Raw genomic sequence first — 20318 nt, forward strand, 5'->3', positions numbered from 1 at the left:
TCTCACACCCAGAAAGCACATGTCCTGAGAGGGTACTAGACTGGACTTTATTTCGTTCACAGAATACCCTAGGCATCTTAGCACTGCTATCACATATTCCAAATGATGAAGAAGCTCTTCCCTTCCTTGAGCCAGAATCAGGCAGTCGTCCAAATAAGGATAGATCTGTATTCCTTTTAGCCTGAAGAAAGCTATCACTGGAGCCAGAACTTTCGTGAACACTCTGGGCGCAGAAGATAAGCCAAAGGGCAATGCAGAGAACTGATAGTGAGAAGTCCCAGCTCGAAAACGCAGATACTTCCTGCAACTTAGTCTGATAGGAACATGAAGGTAAGCCTCCTTGAGATCCAAAGTTACCATCCAATGATCTTTGCCCAGCAGAGGTAAAAGCTGCTGCAACGTCAACATTTTGAACTTGGGAATGTCCAGATAAGTGTTGAGGATAGATAAATCCAAAATTGGTCTCCACGTGTTCCCCTTCTTTGGTACTAGGAACAGGCGAGAATAAAACCTAGACCCACTTCTGGCATAGGGACCGGCTGTATGGCCCCTATTTTGAGCAACAGAGAAACCTGCTTGTGAGCCTCTATTCTTTGTTGAGGAGGAACGTCTGGCATGCCTTTGAAAGGAGGCAAGGTATGGAAATAAAACCTGTAGCCGTGGTGTATGATATCCAATACCCATCTGTCTTGGGTAATTAAACTCCAATTTTCTTTGAAAAGTGCCAACCTTCCTCCCAAAGGTGCTGCCAGACGAGAAGGCTCTGGCAGCTGAAAAGGTAGGTCATTGGGTCTGTTTACTTGAAAGGACTGACCCCTGCCCTCACCAAGACTGTGCAGGAGAACTCCCTGTTCTAGGCCTGAAAGAGCCCTGAGCTCTGCCCCTACCACGTCTAGATCTACCCCTAGACTGGGAATCATAAGAAGGATACGTCCACCCCTTAGTAGGCCAATTTCTACTAAACTTTGGTGGCTGGACCTGCAAAAAATCTTTAACAGTCTGCATAGACTTAGCCTTGTCCTCCATTTTCTTTAAAACTGTCTCAACAGGAGGACCAAACAACACGTGAGATTGTAAAGGAGCATCTAAAATCCTTGTTTTAACATGATCAGACAAATTCTGATCCCGTAGCCAGGCATGCCTGCGAAGAACAGACCCAGTGGCAGCCACCCTAGACGAGGCCTGTACAGCATCAAAACCACATTGCAAAGAATGCTTACCCACCTGTTCAGAAACATGCACTAAATCTTGCAACTCTTTACAATCAATACCTACTGCCAGAGCATCAACCTTAGACTTTAATTGTGAAAGGAGATAGTTCTGGTATTTCAACATGTGAAACTGGCAATTCAAAGCCCTCATAGCCAGAGTGGAAGAAGTATAAACTTTCTTTCCCCATCTATCCAAGGCCCTAGCCTCTTTGTCTGCAGGAACCGGATTCTTAACAACAGAAGCCTTAACACCTTTAGGCCCCTGACTAACAGTTTCTGGGTCAGCCCTAGGACTCTTAAAAGATACTTATGAGCTTCAGGCACCCTGTAATACCTATCCGGCTTAACAGGAGCAGGAGGCAAAGAATCAGGATTAAGAGAAGCCTCTGTAAAAACATCTTCTACTACATCCAAAACAGGAGGTATAGCCAAAGGCCTATGCTGGGGTAAAACAAAATTCCTAAGCCTTTTCCTGGAATCAGAGAAGTCCTGACCTTCCCACTTAAAATGCTCCCTCATGGAATGAAGAGTTTCTGAAAAGAAAAATCCTCAGGAGGAGAAGCAGAAGGAGTAGAATCATCCACATCAGAATCAGAATAAGGAGAGTACTCCTGCAAGTCTTCAGCCAAGACTCTGAAACATCTGAAGCCTGCTCAAAACCCCCCAGCTCAGGCTCCATCCTAGGTCTCTTATCAGGAGGGGCATAGAACCCTAATTAAAGTAATCAAATCTTCTGCCATTTTAAGCATATGCTTCTTGGGCACAGTACCTGAAGAGCTAGGGGTAACACCAACTGAAGCCAAACCTGGCCTGCCCCTGGGAGAAGCCTTTGAAACAGAAGGAGAGGGCCTAACCACCCTAGGAAGGGAGGGGAGTATAGTAACCTGAGAAGCCCCCTCAGCCTGACTTGCCTCCTGAGAGGCCACATCTTGCAATAATAAGGTCTCACCCTGGGAACACAAAGAAACCTCCGGTGGAGCCACCGGCTCCACCGACACCTCTAAAGAACCAGCGTCCGGTACAGACGGTTCTTCCAGCCTAGGCTTAACTGCCTTGTCCTTGCGCTTCTTCGAAGAAGCGGGCGTCGGAGCATCCGACGGCATTTTATAATTACACCGCTTCCCAAAGACTAACCTTGCACAATCCAACCTTCTCTTTATAGTGCGTTTATTAAATCTAGCACAAGAGCGACAGCCAACAACCATGTGCTCAGGCCCTAAGCAAGGAATACACGAAGTATGATAATCTCTATGCGGTATCTGTTTCCCACAAGAAATGCAATTATTGACTTTTTCTGACATCCGTAAATCACTGAGGCAAGAAAAACTAAAATATTCCCCAACGGGGTACTTAGCCAACTTTGAACTCGGTCTGAAACTTCGAAATCGAAAAATCTCAGAACGCCAACCGGCACTTGCAATGCTGCTTCTGCATCGGACCATGCGGCAAAAAAGACTGAGGATATGATGTCGGTCATGCGCATTTGTACCCTGACGTCCTGATGTCAGTCAAATGCGCCTTGACCGACGTCAGCCTTATACTTTGATATTCGGGCCGACCGAGGACAGCGGACTACCCAAGTGTAAGGACTGCAGCAATGTGAGATGAAGAACATCATGAGATCCCTAATTCTACGAAGTGTCAGCCCGTTTACTATCACATGTTCGACATTACTGAGGCCGAAAGCGCAGATATCCAAAAAAAATGTTTGGAAATCACAACACCGACCACAGTAAATGCCAAACTGAGCATTTCAGTGAAGTTGAATGTCGAACATTTCAACTTCACTGAAATGCTCATAGCTGCTAAACATACTTTAACATGCAAGCCCACTGCACCCCCCCACTTATATATACAAACTCCGAGATCGCACTACACTGAGGAAAGGGTACATTTCCCAATCCCCATTATATTGCGATCTGCACTACACTGTCAAACCATGCTATAGCGGCTGTTAGCTATTGTAAGGTTCGACAATATAGTACTCACACTAATGGTTCTGGCTACCTGATTTACGCACATACGTTAACTGCACACAGTGCGATCAACTATTTGATTGTAAACTGTGTCAGCCACACTATCAGATGTTAGCATTCACAAAGTGACAAAGCACAACTCATTGACACATGTGGTGTGGAATGTCACAACTTTAGCAGCTCATACATATCCCTGCATTCCAGAGCATTTTCTGAAAACAAAAATCAACTTCAAAAGCATAAGATAAATAAATGTGAATATTTTGTGAATAAAAGCTATTAAAACTGAACCTATAGCAATGTTATCCATAAAAAGTATTTTTACAGTGATAATAATCAGTGCAATTGTAGACTTTCCACACATACTATATCATAATGCACACAAACATGGAATTATATTTTTGCTAAACTTTCACAGATTGTAATATTCTGTAAATTGTACAACCTAAACATATACTGTAAGAACACTATTGTTAACCACACATCAGCTTTCACATGACAAGAAATTCCTCTCTGAAAGCATGTTTGAGTGATTTACAGAAATATGAAAACATATACTTGACAGGGCTGCCTTACACATAAATGAACTAGGCAACTACCCAAGACATCATGCTTGAGTGACTGTAGAGGCGCTGTTTCCCCATTTATTTATTTAGAGAAACATTAAATTTCTATAAAAAATAAATAAAGCACTCCTGCAGGAAAATAAATGCGTCTTGGCACAGTGAGCGCTCCAGATGGCAGTGCTCCACTTTGAAATGTTCAAATGCAGGAGTGAAGGTGACTGAAAGAGCAGATTTATTTATTTATTCAACTGTAGTTGCCCAACAAGTCGATGTATGAGACACTTTCAGCAGAATTTTGGACACGAGTAGAATGGTCTGGTGAGAGAAGTGTTACTGATATTTTTTTTAACAATGCTAAGAGTGATTTATCAGATATTTGGTCAGTGTTTCAGACTTTGAATTTTGTGTGGACAGTAAAAATCAGACAAATTATGCAGTAATGCAAGTGTTGCTACTATTTTACAATGCTGGCAGTAATCAACCAGATATTTTTAGTATTACTAATCTGGATTTCTGATTTGGGTGGAGCAGCTTGGATAGGAATACTTTAATGTGTGGTAAATTGTTTGTGTGGCTTGTGGAGGCACACCTCTCAACCTCTTATCAAGAAATCTGGACAACTCCTACAATAATGGACAGAGGACAAAGACCCAAAACTGGATATAGGTTATTGCACTTCAAAATTTAGAAAGTTTCTAGAATAAAATAATTTGCGTGAGCATGTATTTCCTGAAGAATATAAAGACAAACTGAAATGTATGTCATTACTTAGTTATTTCAATCATCAGCAATTTGCCAGAAAAAACACAAATTTTATTAGGAACAGGCCAACAATTTGAGGCAAAATCTGGATATTCTATGAAAATCTGGAGAGCTAAGAGGTGTGTGTGCAGGTGAAATACTATTACATAGCCAGCAGATGTCATGTTTCCATGATATATTTCACTGGGAAAACAACCAGTCGGCCATCATGTGGGATTTGTCCTTTTCCCCACTGTAGTGCGATCTCAGAGTTGGTATATTTAGCTTGGGGGAGTAGCCCCCACACTGGGGTGTGTGGGGGGAATAGCCCCCCACCAGAATGGGTTTTCTTTGGTGAAGTTTTTGTGTAGTTTGGTAGGCTAGCAGACTGGTTTTTAACCCAGGGAAAGTTTTTGCTGAAAAGATCAATCGACATTTAGGGTTTTCACTGATTAGTGTTTGACTAATAAGCTTTCAACTAACACTGTTTTTGATTATATGATAAAAGATCCCCCCTCAGGGCTCTACATATTTACAAACTAGCTGTACACTGACACAGACCAAGCAGATATAGTACAATATGGACCTAATTCAACTCCCACAATATCCAGACTCTCAAATTTCTCTTTCAATCAAAACCCGGCTGAAAAATTAAAATCTACTCCTCAATCCCAATAAAACAAAACTGATGCTCTTAAGCATTATCTCAAAAAAGTCACTTTTGGTTATATCTGCAAATACTAAAACTAAGGTAGTACCATATATTAAATTACTGGGCACTGTAAAAGATGCCAGTCTTAAATTTGATCACCATATTCATCAAACAATTAAAAAGACCCATCAAAAACGTGTCTCCCTTAAAAGAGCCAAACAGTTTTTTACAGATCCAGCAAGAAAAACCCTAACCTCATCCTATTGGCTCCCAACCCTCTTATATGCCTCACCTATCCTTACAAACCTAAGCTCTACTCTGAAGTCTAAACTAGTCTCCTGTTGAAACAAAGTAGCTAAACGTGCTACCAACGCTGCAAACCAAACTCGTCACTGTTGAGCCTAACAGCTAAACTGGCTAGAGCTTAACAACCACTTAACAGTCTCAAGTTAGTTATGGCATACAAACTGATACATTATCCTGAAAAAAGCTCTTCATTAAAAATATACTATTGTCGTACACCCCAACGAGAGACTTCCCTTCTGGTGATAATTTGCTACTATGCACCAGCAGAGCAAATAATTTAAGAGACTCTCTCCACTCCTGTTATATCTCCAAACACTGGAACACCATCCATACACAAGTAAAACTTATTAAAACTCCCAGAATATAATTATCCAGCTCAAACAATACGTTACCCAATCCTGGTCATGCTCACACATTCATCACCATGTTGAGACCTCTAGTGAAATCACAAACACCTCGTTACTTATCACTAACTTTTTTCCCTCCTATACTTGAATCATTATACCCCTCTTCACCACCCTCTCAAACACTACTTTTCATACTTCTCTAAGTGCTCCCATTCACTGCTCTACCCTTCTCACACATTTTCTATATACCCAAGTTATAAACCTTCCAGACACATCAATCTAGAAAGCCTAGACACAGAACTAATCCTATACCCTGCTCTCTGTCATATGCTACTACCACTATCCTCCTACAGTACTAATATCTCCCCATCTACATTATTTTTAGAACTTACCTCAACTACAGTCTTCATTACACCTACTGATCTTTACAAACTTTTCTGTGCTGAAATGTTAGAACACTAAACTTCTTTACAATGCTTTCCCTTCTACCGTACAAATCCATCTACTTCTTGCAGGAATTTAGAGCCACAAGAACTGTATACACTTACACATATTGAAGTAAATACCTTACTGTATATTTTTATCTTGTAATTACATTTTTTTCAGAGAAATGCAATTTTTTTAGAACTATCTGAAATTCACTTGCTAATATAAATCTGCTGTGATGGAGTTTGTCACCCAGAGCCTGGCTAAAAATGGGGTCCACCCAGTTGGACTTTACTGATCAACAAATACAGACAAAAAATTACTGTCTAAAAATATCTGTCTGCTGCTGTTTGCTTATTATTTTGGTTTTGCAGGACTAATGCGATTCTGTGAAGCAACATGCAAGAGTTTTACATGTGGCAACTCTCTGTTTGGAGCAAAGGCAAAATACATGGTCATCCTCATCACAGTCCTACATCTGGATTGTACATACAAGTGGTTATACAACTGCTTGGTGGAGATGTTCTGGATGAAAGTAACTTACTGTGTTTGTCACAAGCCACCACATACCAGGGCAGTGTAAGTGGATTTTGTCATGTGCTTAGTAGCTGCCTCTGTTATGAACTCCACCTAATCTAAAACCAGCTCTACTCATAGGTATATGCAGAATGTCTCTGTTCTTGTGAGCGAGGCTGGGGATGATGTCATTATTTAACATTCATCTCAAACAACAGAAGTCACTATTATCTTGTGTTGGAATAGGGACAGTAGGGTCATTTTTTTAAAACATTGCACACAAACTACAGAGTAGTACACAGAGGGTCATTATCGCTGTAAAGGAGCACTGTACTGTCTGTAAAAGTAACACATTGGCAATATTATTGTACTCATTACTTTTTATTTTCACTTTCCTCACAAACATCTGGTGCATATACAGGTGGCTATTTATTGGGAAAGAGCAAATAAGTATGTTGTTTTATACATGTCTGACAACATGTTCTGTTTGTTCTTCCAGATTTGCTGCAGTCTGACATCAGAAGGCTGTCTTTTGGGGGTAAGGTATGTGGAAGCAAGCTGTAGAAAAATATGGCAGCAGCAGCTTGAACTATGACTGTGAGCATTTATGCCTTAATTTTAATCAACATTTAACACTGGAGGGGGAAACACAGAAAGTGACTACCTAGCTTGAGGTTGGAGCAGGTACTATTCCCAGATACATATTCTCATAAGTGTTTGCTTTCTCACGTTTATTGTGATGTGGTGTTTGGTCAATTTTGTACATTAAAAGTTGCATACAGCTTGTTCCTTCCTTGAAACAAAAAGTAGGACTTAAATTATTTTCTATAATCATGATTTTTGTTCAGGAAACCACTAGTTCTAAAGATTGGGAAAAAAGTTCTAAAATGTAACTCAGGGCATGTATATGGCTTGTGGGTGTCTGGCAGCCCCTGCTTAACTTAGTTATTACAGTGTAGTCTTGATGTGCTGAAAGGATGCAGGTACAAACAAAGGTGAAGAGTAACACTAAACTAATTTTTTATCATGGTTTTTGTTCAGGCAATCAGTGGATGAAAAGGTTGTTTAAAAAAAACTTTATGCATCTCAGGGCATCTAGAAATCTCAGTTTCTAGTGGGTTTGTAACTTTGAGACCCCTGGCTTAATGTAGTCATTTCCTCCACAAGTGTCAAATTGTAGTCTCACCTATACAGATCATGTTGAATGAATGAAAAAGTAATCTGGATAGCAAAAGTAAACTAATACAGGTTGGGCAACAGGGGATAGGGGGCACCATGATGCAACTTTACCTAAGACAAGCTCTTATGCTTGACTAAAGGATTAGCAATATAAATAACATTGAATAGCTCTCAATAAGAGTAACTGATGCCAAGCAATAGTTTGTAACGCACATGGTTTTTGAAGTATTTAGTAGATATGAATTATTATTTTCATAATTACTGGCGAACAACCAAAAATATCTCCAGTACAGTGCAATAGAAATGAACATTTACAATTTCCTGTCTCCTACCAGGGCATTTCAAACCATACCCTTCAACAGCATGCAATTCCCTCAGTTATGACAATATGAACATATACACGAATAATAAGTAGGTAACAGTGAATAATGTCTTTACTTCAGGGCACTGTAGTTTGACAGTCTTAGTGTCATTTTGTTAGTAAGCCCTTGCCCTTGGCCTTTCTGATACTTTCTACTATTAGCCAATAAGTCACTTAAAGAAGCTAGACCCAAAAAAGGTTCAGATGCCATAAGGAGCTATGGGTGTTAAGGAAACATACAAAATAGCTGCTACAGGCTTTGAATTAATTAATATGTTTTTCTGTCTGCAGGTGTGAGAAAGATATTTTCCACCTTGCTGTAAGAATACAATTTCAGAAATGTTGCGTATGAGAAAGAACTACTTTCCACTTGGATTTGTAAAGGCAGTTACCAGAAGCCCCTTAAGCTCACTACTGTTTATATTAAGCCAAGCAGTTAGCGGTTACATGCCTTAGCACATCTTACTGTGCATGCTGTTTTACACTGCAGGCACTTGCATCTACACAGATTGGCTGACAATCGTACACACACATATATATATATATATATATATATATATATATATGTGTGTGTGTGTGTGTGTGTGTGTATGTGTATCTTGTTTTAGTATACTAACTTACCTTTAATTTCTGTATAAACTGGACAAAAATTCTCTAAATATTAAATCATATAATTTGCATCTATTGTTATCAAATACTTTCATATTATGTATAATTTGGTATATTTATTTAAACTGCAGACGTTTTATATTATTTTTGAAGACTGTAAAATTATTGTTCTTAAATGTTTTGTAATACTTTGGAGCTTTTCTTCCTGGGCATCCAATGAAAATGGACTCCTATCTAGTCAGACTTTCCCAGTAATCAAATATCAATAAATGAATAAAATGTTAATAAATAATATGCCAATGAAGCAATTAGATTTTTTTTTGAGCAGGTGGATTATTTCCAGTTGAAACCATTAAAAACAATAGCCAGTGACAGAAAGCAGCTTACTCAATATCATAGCATATCAAAGCAGTCTCTGCTGAGTTCTTGACGGAACTATGGACTGTTAAGACTTTGGTTGGGTGAAGCCATGCTGTTCCCTTCCTTCCAGGTAAGGAGTATACAGGAAAACGCATGTGTGTAAGGGTCTCATTCTAACAGCTGGTGCTTAAATAGCAGGATCATTGCTGAGAGAAGTTATGTTATGACTGGTACCTAAAGTGCTAGACCACTGGACATGACACAGACAGTAACAAAGTGAAGCAGGAAGACCTGTGCAAGTAATCTTATTTTAGCAACTTCTATAACTGCATTGTATTCACCGTAAGAAGCACTGACACTTGGACTGTATATTTGGGGGGGGGGCACAAAACAGTGTACCCCTAGCTCAAACAAATGGGTGACTTGAATATACCATGCCCCGAAGTATAAATGTCTCAAATCTTGTCCAACCTCTAAACTAGACATCCTGTATGTAATGTTCAGGGATTGTGTAAATGGATATCCAACTAGCAGCCTAACAAACACTTTGGGTACAAACATTACTGTAGAAGTTTGTAGTGGTAGCTGCCAATCGCTGAACTGGGACCAAACCTTCTCAGCTTGATCGGAAGATGTAATTAATCACTTAGAATGCATTTGTTTAGTAATGGAGAAGCTTCAGTTTTTCCTGACATAAAAAGGAACAAACAGCTGATCAGGCTGCCTGACTGACTTGATTCTTTGAATTTAACATCTAATACACCTATATAAATGCACAAATATAAACCCTTTTCCCTTCAGATAGGCAAATGTGCTCAGCTGGTTTTAAGTAATTTTCCCAGATTACCTTAGGTCACAGAGATCTTTGTTCTCAAAGACACTATGCCCTGAGGAAAAGTAGCTATTTACATACAAGGACATGTAGTTCAGAAAAAGTCTTAGCTGAACTGACTGCAAGAGAGACACATGAAGGCCAATAACTCAAGGTCTGATGAACTGAAAGGCTCATGAAGGCAGCAAAGATGGGCACAAAAAATGCTAAGCTTCTTGCATCTACAAACACATTAAGCTTGTGTTTTCCCCCATTAGTAAATGTTCTCAGTAAAAGACAAGAAGTCTGTAGCCGAAGGCAATTAAGCCAGGGGGGGAATTCTGTAAACTCTGTTCTCAGTGAAATTTACAAAGATTCATTCATGCATCTGCAAGTTGTTGTCTTTTTTTCTCCTCAATGCTAACTACGTTTACGTGGAGACAAGTGTCTGCATGTGCAAGCAATTAATCTTAAGAGGTCTGAGCATACCTTGCTGACAGAAATACGAAATTTAAAGGTACAATGACAAGCAGTCCAGTGAAAAATAAAGTTTGAAATTATGGAAAGTGAATAAGAGACAGCAGTTTCCCAGCAGACTTAAAACGTTAATGCATTTAATAGAACAGTGCATAATGAGAAGTTATGTACCTACCATAACGTTCCATGTTAGTTGTCTTCTCTCGCCTTCTTTCTTGCTTGATGGGTTTGCTCCGACTCGGCACTTGCTAAGCTCGAGAGTCACTTTTACCAGCTCGAGGCAGCCCCATATCCCATGATGCAAGGCGGTAAGTACCCAGATCTCGTTTGATGACAAAAGGGCAATAGCACCTAGCATAAACACTTCCCAAAGGAAGAAGGAAGAAAGAAAAACCTGCAGGATGGAAGAAGGACCAGCTCTGTATGGTCTTCAGCATCATAACTCCTTGTAGAGAAAGGTCTGTCCAGGCCTGGGGAAGGAGGGAGGGTCGCAAGAAAGAAGAGAGAAGACAACTAACATGGAACGTTATGGTAGGTACATAACTTCTCAATGTTAAGTTGTCAATCTCGCCTTCATTCTTGCTTGATGGGACCGCGTCCCTAGCACCTCTATCCTGGGTGGCTCAATGGAACAGACTCTTGAGGACTGTAGAGCCAAAACTGGCTCTGTCCCTGGAGGCCAAGTCCAATTTGTAATGGGAAACAAAAGTATGAGGAGTGGCCCAAGTGTCTAAAGGAAGTCTAGCTTGAAAGGCTGTAGAAGTAGCTAACCTTCTGGTTGAATGTGCTTTAGGTTTTGAGCACAGCTGTTTTCCCCTGAGCCGATAAATTTCAGAGATGACAGAAGAAAGCCATCTAGATAAGGTCACTTTTGAGACAAGAAGGCCTTTCTTGTTATCAGCATAGGAAACAAAGAGTTGATCGGATTTCCTAAATTGTTTAGTTCTGTCCAAATAATATCTGAGTTGTCGGTGGACATCAAGATAATGTAGTTTTTGTTCCGATCTGTTTGAATAGTTTGGAAAAAATACAGGAGATCAATGGATTGATTCAAATTAGTCTTTGAGGCGACCTTAGGCAAAAGGTCGGATTAGTTCTCAATGATACTCTGTCTTTGTGAAAGACCATATAGGGGCGAACAGATAGAGCATGAAGTTCAGACACCCTCCTGGCCGATGTAATAGCTACCAGGAATAAGGTTTTCCATGAAAGAAATTTCAGGGAGCAAGAAACAGCTGGCTCAAAGGGGGGAAGAATCAAGGATGCCAGCACTAAATTTAGATCCCATTGAGGAGGAGGACTCCTGACTGGAGGCTTCAGGAGGAAAATTCCTTTCAAGAAGGCTCTACAAAGCCTGTGGGACATAATATTGTGATCTGAGAACCTGACATGAAAGTTCGAGATAGCAGCCAATTGAACTCTATAACTGTGGAAGAAGAGGAGCCTGCATGAAAAATCTCTGCTAAGAAATCCAAAACTGCCTGAACTGGAGCAGTGAATGGATCAATATTCTTGGCTTTAGCCCAATAAGAGAAACGTTTCCATTTGCTTGTATAAATCCTCCTGGTAGAGGATTTTAAGGAAGCTACTAGAATGTCTAACGGGGTTAGAGATCAAAGGAAGCCTGGCTAAGGAAGGAAGTGGAGCAACCATGCTGTGAGGTTGAGAGAAGGGATAGACCAGTGCAGCTGACCGGATTGGTGAATCAGAAGATCTGGCACTGGGTCCAGATGCCACGGCTGCACCAAAAGGTGACGATGGAGGAACGGAAACCAAATTTGTCGAGGCCAATAAGGAGCAATGAGAATCATTTTGGCTCTCAAAACGGTTGCTTTCTGGATAACTTGAGGGATCAGAGGAAAAGGAGGAAAGGCATAAAGAAGTCCCTGGGGCCAATCCTGGGTCAGAGCGTCTCTGGGGGGATGGCCTGGCAGAGGGAAGAGAGAGAAGAAGTCTGGGCATTTGCTGTTTTGGGGAGTAGCAAAAAGATCGCAACATGGGCGACCCCATTCCAGAAAAATTTCTTCCACTATAGATTGCTTGAGAGACCACTCGTGAGGCATGAGAATAGCTCTGCTCAATCTGTCCGCTAAAATGTTGGTTTTCCCAGGGATGCGTTGCTACCAGAAACCGATGAGAGGAGATCGCCCATTGCCAAAGTCTGAGCGCTTCGACACAAGGGGTAGGACTTGGTTCCGCCCTGTTTGTTGATATACCAAACTACAGACATGTTGTCTGTGTGGACTGCAATTGTCCCTACGGGAAGAAAGTCGTTGAGGGCTTGCAATGTTAAAAGCACTGCTCTCATCTCTAGGACATTTATGTGCAGGTGGTATTCGAGCGGTTGCCACGTCCCATGAACCATCCTGCCCTGATAATGACCCCCACCCGATGAGGGGCGCATCCGTGGCGCCAGTGGCTACCGGGATGGGGGTACAAAGTGTCTGCCTTGGTGAATCTGGGGAGCAGTGATCCACCAAGCAAGATGATTCTTGCAAATCTGTGTCACCAGTATTTGGTGACGCATTGGAAGTTGTTGGTAAGACCACTGAGTGAACAACATCCACTGAAGAAGGCGCATGTAGAAGCGAGCCAGGGAAGAAGAGTAATGGCCGCAGCCATGAGGCCTAATACCTTTAGAACCATTCTGGCCTGTACTTTCTTGTTGGCTAGAATGATCCTGACATGACTTTGAATGTCTGAAACTCTTTGATCTGTAAGGGTAGCTGACATCCGAACAGTGTTTAAGTTTGCGCCTATGAAAGTAATAGACTGGCAGGGCAACAAGGATGACTTTTCGAAGTTGATCGAGATGCCCAAATGAGAACAAAGATTTATTGTGTAATCCCTGGCTTGAACAAGCTGATGCCTGGTGGTGGCTGAAAGGAGCCAGTCGTCGAGATACGGAAACACCTGGAATCCTTGACGTCTCAGGTGAGCCGTGACCACTGCCATGCATTTGGTGAACACTCTGGGGCTGTAGTGAGACCAAAGGGCAGGGCTCTGAACTGGAAATGACTGGACCCCAGCCGAAGCGGAGAAATCTCCTGGGCGTCTGTGAATTTTATGTGATAGTACGCATCCTGAAGATCTATTGAGCACATCCAGTTGTCCTTCTGTAAGAAGGGCAGAATTAACTGAAGAGTGACCATTCGGAATCTTGTCTTCCTCACAGACTTGAGTCTGCTGAGATCCAATACTGGTCTCCAGTCTCCGTCTTTTGGGGACCAAAAGAACCTTGAGTAGATTCCGGGCTCTGAATGATCTGTTGTAACTGGCTGAATGGCTCTTTTTTGCAGTAGTTTTAAGATTTCTAACTCTGCAATTTCCCTTAGACCGGGTTGTACATCTGGAAGGGAATTTGAGGGATAGAAAGGACTTTCCTCGAAAGGAATTTTGTAACCCTCGGATATGATCGACTGTACCCATCTGTCTTGAGTGAGGGAACGCCAGGCTTCTGGGTACAGCGATAGTCTTCCCCCGACTGCCTCCAAGGCGGGACAGCCGGGCAACATCTCAGGGATGCTGAAAGGGCTTGTCAGAGAGAGACTCTGTTTCCCTGATTTTGTGGACCCCCTCTGCCTCTATAGCGGCATCTGTTGTTGTTACCCCCTCTGCCTCTAGGGGTAAACTGACCACGTGAATCCGGCGTGACTCCTTGGGATTTGCGGAACCACATTTTGCCACCCTTCTGTCCTTTGGGGTAAGGTCTAGAAGGGGTGGAAAAACGGACTCCTATGGCAGAAAGAGTTTTGCCGTCCTGCTCACACCTGGTCAACGCTTCCTTCACTTGAGGGCCAAACAAAGCTGACCCATCAAAGGGAGAGTTTGTGAAGGACGCCTTAAAGGGATCAGCAAAATTACAGAGCCGCATCCAGGCTTGGCGTCTAAGAGCCACACCTGTACCTGCGGCTCTACTCGCTCCATCAGCAGCATATATCAGCCGCATGGAGGAGTTAGCAATGGAGTTAAGGGTTCCTAGCTGCGAAGCAATTTTTTCTTGAGCCCCTGCAGCTGTAGGATCCTGTACTACTTCACCTAGCTCCTTAAGGATATTCCTCTAGAGTCTGGTGAAGTGACATAGGTAGTTCAGCGAACGCATAGCAAAGGTCGCTGAAGAAAACATCCGCTTACCATATCTATCCATGGTCCTAGAGTCCTTATTAGGAGGATGGACAGGTACGGAAGGATCTGCAAGTTCCTTCTTAGTGGCAGCCGCCACCACCATGGCATCAGCGGGGACACCTTTTGTGAGGAATTGCTTGTCCGACGGGGCAGTTATAAATTTAGAAGGCCTCCTAGGGACTGGCTCTACAGAGTCAGGAGCAGCCCACGCCTTTCGAGCAATAACCTGCATAAGGGGTCGAAGGCGGAGACACCCAGGAGGTGGAGGGCCGAGATCCAAACGCCTCAGGTATACTGACTCATCCTCAGAGGGATTATTGGTGGGCCAGTTTCCCCTCTGTCTAAGGAGTTCTAGGATGTCTGAGAAGGAGACATCCTCAGAGGGGGATCTTGGGGATCCCTCTGACTCATCTAAATCAGTATCCGGGTGATAGACTCGGGGAGTCTACGTGTTTCCTCTTACAGGTCCTCTTCCGGAGGATCTCCTGACAAATCAGGAGAATCCTCGGAAGAGGGATATTCAGTGGGGAAACCTGAGGCGGAGGATCTCTGGGTCCGGGAGCAAGAGAAGTGGCAGAGATGTCAACAGGCACTATAGAGGGAGGAGCTAAGGAACAGACTGCTGGCTGAGTCCAGTGGCCAGCACACTCTTCATCACCTCAAGGCTCCTCCCAGGGAGGCCGAGAGAACCCGCCCAAGAGCTAGGAACTCCAGGACCCACCGAAAGGAAGGCTCCGAGGCAGATGTCAGAGCCGAGCTCACCAAGGCCGAGGCTCCAAGGGAAGAGCGGGTCGGACAAGGGTCCGATGCCACTCACCCCTCGGAGGAGACCAGGAAGCCCGCCACCAATCCCTCTAAGAAAGGTCTCAAGAGGAGATAAGAGTAGAGGCTGAAGGAGCAGAAGGGGTATCTTCCCTCAGCCGTAGCAGAAACTATCCCCGAAGACTCCAACTCCAAACTCTGGGGTAGAGTCGAAGGAGGAACTGCAATGGGGTGTGGACTAATAGTCGTCTGCTGAGACGGACTATGTAGCATTTGGGCCAGTGCCTGTGATTTTAGTAATCTACTGACCACTCTCTCTAAATCATGGTCAGAAAGCCTGGATGACCTTGAAGATCGACTCCGATGGCTCCGTTCCGAGAGGAGAGGCGAAGCCGGAGCAGAGAGTATCGGCTCCAAGGAAGGGGACCTAGACCTCTTCCTCGAAGGAACCATCGGAGCCGATGAAACCACAGAAAAGTACAGTTTTGTACCTACCATAAATGTAGATGTCCGAACTGGATAGCATCTGCAGTCATAACAAATGGGTTGTCCTGTCGTCAGGCAGCCCTTCGGTCGGCCGGATTCCAAAGTCTGGGTCCGGCTTCGGCTGATGTCGCACTTCACCCGACGTCATCTCTGCTGGTCTTCGGGTATACAGGCATCAGCCGACGACATTTTCCTCAGTGTTTCTTGCCCCAGATGCCAGTTGCCCTCTTGGAAGGCTAAATTTTGGATAAATGCCAATGTTTCCAAAAAGATAGAAGGCAAACACAAAAAAAAAGCATGTATGTACATATATACAAACAAATACACCATAAGAGACCCCCCCCCCCCCAGCTAGCTATTAGGAGGGTAAATACCCTAGGAGTACCACAGAGGGGAAGGAGGGAGGGTAATCCTGACTGCAGATGCTATCCAGTTCGGACATCTACATTTATGGTAGGTACAATTTATTTTTATTTATTTTACATTTGTTGACCGGGCTAGTCTAGCTGGACATATATCCGTTTTCAGTAGAGGCCCGGGGAGAAAAGCTCCAAAAATATGAAAACAATGTACATCAAAAAAGCAAAGCAAATTACAAAATACAATGGTAGGCTTGTGTAATAATGTAAGAGAAAAAATGAACAGTTAGCAAGCACAAGGCAAGTCAACCAAAAACAGCTGGTTAACAATACAATTTTCAAGGATGCAACATACTGAAGTTGGCACAATAATAACTTATAAGAAAATATCACAAGATGGTAAAACATGCAGAAGGAAGATAAAAAAAATGTATTTAATATAATATAAAAGAAGTAACTGGCATCAAATAGTTATATGATTTAGAGGGACAGTTAGTGGATAGAGAGGGAAGGAAGGAGAGAGGGAGAAGTAATTTCAGTCGGGATTAGTACAAGGACAAAGCCACTGAGTTTTAAGATATTCTTTGATGTGTTTTTCGAAAAGGGGTGTGGAGTTAAGGTTAGTTATTTCTTGAGAGAGCTGATTCCAGACTTTCCCAACAGAGTTAGCAAATAATGAGTCACCAGCTTTATTGTATGATTTAGTAGAGGCTACTAGAAGTTTATTTGCAGAGCGAGTAGCTAGGTTCTTATAAGGTGAGATAAGTTTTGTAAGGCTTGGGGTAGCTTCTGGGTAGTGAAGCGACTTATGAACGATAAGTAGTTGCTGATAGAGTAAGTGATTATTTAGTTCTAACCAGTCAAGTTGCAAGAGGTTGAGACAATGGTGAGTTCTAAAGGGAGTAGCAGAGATGAATCTAGATATACTATTATAACAGGTAGAGAGTTTGGTCAGGTTATTCTTTGATAAGTTAGTATATATAGCAGTGGCATAGAAAAGGGTAGAGATCAGGTGGGTCTGGGCAATGGTCTTTCTAGCTGCTGCTGTAAGAAAGGGTTTAATTCGTAGAGAGTACCTATTTTTTGTTAACTGATTTAATGGTATTGTTGATATGGTCATCAAAAGTAAGACGGTTATCAATAGTTACTCCTAGAAGGCGCTGGTCGTGTCTGGGTTAATACAAGTAGCATTATTAGAGGAGATGGTAAAGAAAGGTGTGGAGGATTTGTGAGTAGGGGTAAAGAGAAGAAGTTTTGTTTTTTTGGCATTAAGAAGAAGGGAGTGCTCCATAAACCACTTTTCAACATTTTGGAAGACTGTTTGTGTGAGGGACTGTAGGGAGGAGACATTATTAGCAGAACAGATTAAAGTTGAGTCATCAGCATATTGAATGCAGATGGCTTGAGGTGTATTCATGTGTAGGTCATTTATAAATAAAGAAAATAGAAGGGGACCTAGAATAGAGCCTTGAGGAACTCCAATGTTTACTGGTAGTAAGGAAGAAAGGGTGTTTTCCCATAGCACTGCTTGTTGTCTGTTTTGGAGATAGCTCCTAAACCATTGAAGTGCTTGTGAGCCAAGAGAATATTGATTTAGTTTATCGAGAAGTATGTTATGGTTAACCATGTCAAAAGCTTTTGACAAGTCTAGAAATAGAGCAGAGGATAAAGATTGTTGTTTTTATTGTTATTTATGGTGTCTGTGAAAGAGAGTAAGGCAGTTGTTGTGCTATGGGCAGGTCTGAAACCATGTTGACAATTGGCTAGTAATCTGTTTTGAAGAAGATAGTTAAGAAATTGTTTGTGAATGCATCTTTCCATAATCTTTGCTAATGGGGACAGTAAGGCAATAGGTCAAGTTTGAGAATTCAGTAGAGGAGCCCCCTTTATGTAAAGGAATTATATGAGATATTTTCCATATGGTAGGAATTTTCCCCTCAGAGATAGTCCTATTAATAAGTATGGATATGGGGTAGTCTATAGCTTCTGCCGCAATTTGTAGATATTCTGATGGTAGTAGATCAGCGGATGGAGTACAAGGTTTAAGTTTCTTGAGAAGTTTGTGAATAAGAGATGTAGCTACAGGTTGAAGGTGAAAGGCATTCAAGGAGGTGCTGTGGGTATTTGTCAAGTTAACTGTGGATGAGGGTAATGAATTGGCTAGGTTTTGAATGATTTCTGTAAAATATGTGTTAAAGGCATCAGGGATGTGAGTGGAATTGTTAAGATTAAAGCCTGAAGGGGTAGGAGTAGTAGGATGTCCTGGTTTAAGAAGTGTGTTAATACCTGACCAGAACTTTTGAGGGGTATGTTGAGTGGATTGTTGAAGGTGTAGATAATATTCCTTTTTGTCTGTAAGAGTATCTTTCTTAGTAGCATTTCTTAGCTGTTTAAAGAGGAGGTGATCTGATGGACATTTGGTGGCTCTCCATTTAGCCCACATTCTATTTCTCAGGACCATCTTTTTCTTTGTTTGTCTAGTTAACCATGGTGCTGTTTTGGCTCTTATTCTAGTAGAGTGAAAGGGAGCATGTAAGTCAAGGATCTGTAGAAAGTTTGTATTAAAGTAGGCCACTGCTTCATTAAGTTCAAGGTGAGTCAGTTGTGACCAGTCACATGCTTTTAGTTCAGCCAGGAACTTTTCAGGATTGAAGAATTTTTGATCGGGATATCTTGAGTCTATGTGTAGTTGGGATATGCAATTTTGTCTAATAACATATGTGAGCATATGGTCACTAATATTATCTGGAAGAGTTCCTGGTGTGTAGATGTCAGGGTGGTTGTTAATAAGGATCCAATCTAGAGTTGTTTCTTTTTTATTAGGTTTGTGGATTCTAGTTGGAGTGGTTATTAATTGAGAGAACCCATGGAGGTTTATGTGGTTAGTAGGGTGTTGGCATGAGCAGGTTAACCAGTCAATGTTGAAGTCACCAAGTATTATGGTTTCTTGGGATAGTTGGTTCGACAGTGAGTTAAGTAAGTTTTCAAGAATATGTATATTATTTCCAGGGGGAAGGTACAAACAAATTAGAAAGATTGATTTATTATTGTTAATTTGAAGTTTGATAGATAATACTTCAGCTCTGGATTCTAGTGATGGAACTTCATTATAGAGAGTCACTTTAAGATTAGTTTTATAGATAATGGCTATACCTCCACCTTTCTTTTTTGTGCGGTCACATCTAAGTATATTATAGCCAGGAGGGGTAATTTCTTGGTCTTTAGTAGAGGGTTTTAGCCAAGTTTCAGTAAGGCATAAAATATCAAATGAATGTAAGTCTAGAAGTGCATGTAGGTGGTGAGTTTTGTTATTTAAGCTTCTTATATTTAGGTGAGCTATCTGAAGGGAGTTGACACCTTTAGTATATGCTGGTGGTATTGGTAAAGAAGTATTGTTTAGATTTAAGTTGCAGTTATTGTTAGGACCAGGGTTAGGATGAATATCACCATGTAGGAGGAGGTTACACTGGGGGTACAACTGGCATTTAAGGATCCTTGGTATGCTGTACAGATACTTTTTGTTTAAGTAGTATGACATATGATATGTTCTATGATATTTTGGTAGTAAAAAGTTAGAGGAAGAAGTTATATTACTATGATTGAGGAAGTAGACACAGGAGGTAGGTAAAGTTTGTTGGAGGTGAAGGTTATGTTCATGTAAAATGCTGCTTTCAAAGAAGGTCATGTAATACGGTATGGATAGACAGGCTATTGTAGCAGAAAAGAGAAGGATAAGTTTGAGAGTGGTTATGAGTATAGGTGACATGGTAGTAAGTATCAAGTCAGATAAATCGGAGATAGTAAATAAGTGTAAAGGACAAAACTGTACTATGTCCTTCATGGATGCATCTGCAGTCATAACAAATGGGTAGAATACCATAGCCAACTAGGGGAGGAGGAAGAAAAAATTATGGTGTGGTTAGGATCCCTTGCAGTACAGCAGTGGCAAACCCTGCTCGGGATCTAGAATACAGAGGTAAATTATAATGCTTGGCAAATGTATGCACGGAGGTCCAAGTAGCCGCCTCAATAATGTCCTTGGTTGCCA

The 20318-nt window shown here is 41.8% G+C and overlaps 1 protein-coding gene across 1 annotated transcript in view; it reads right to left on the reverse strand.

The window, feature by feature from the left end:
• ARRB2 (arrestin beta 2) overlaps positions 1-20318 on the reverse strand; it is a 530032-nt gene that overhangs the window by 109952 nt on the left and 399762 nt on the right. The gene's annotated exons all lie outside the window — the stretch shown is intronic.

This window comes from Protopterus annectens, chromosome 7.part0 (genome assembly GCF_019279795.1).
Source record: "Protopterus annectens isolate FY-2018-M chromosome 7.part0, PAN1.0, whole genome shotgun sequence".
Classification (NCBI taxonomy): Eukaryota; Metazoa; Chordata; order Ceratodontiformes; family Protopteridae; genus Protopterus; species Protopterus annectens.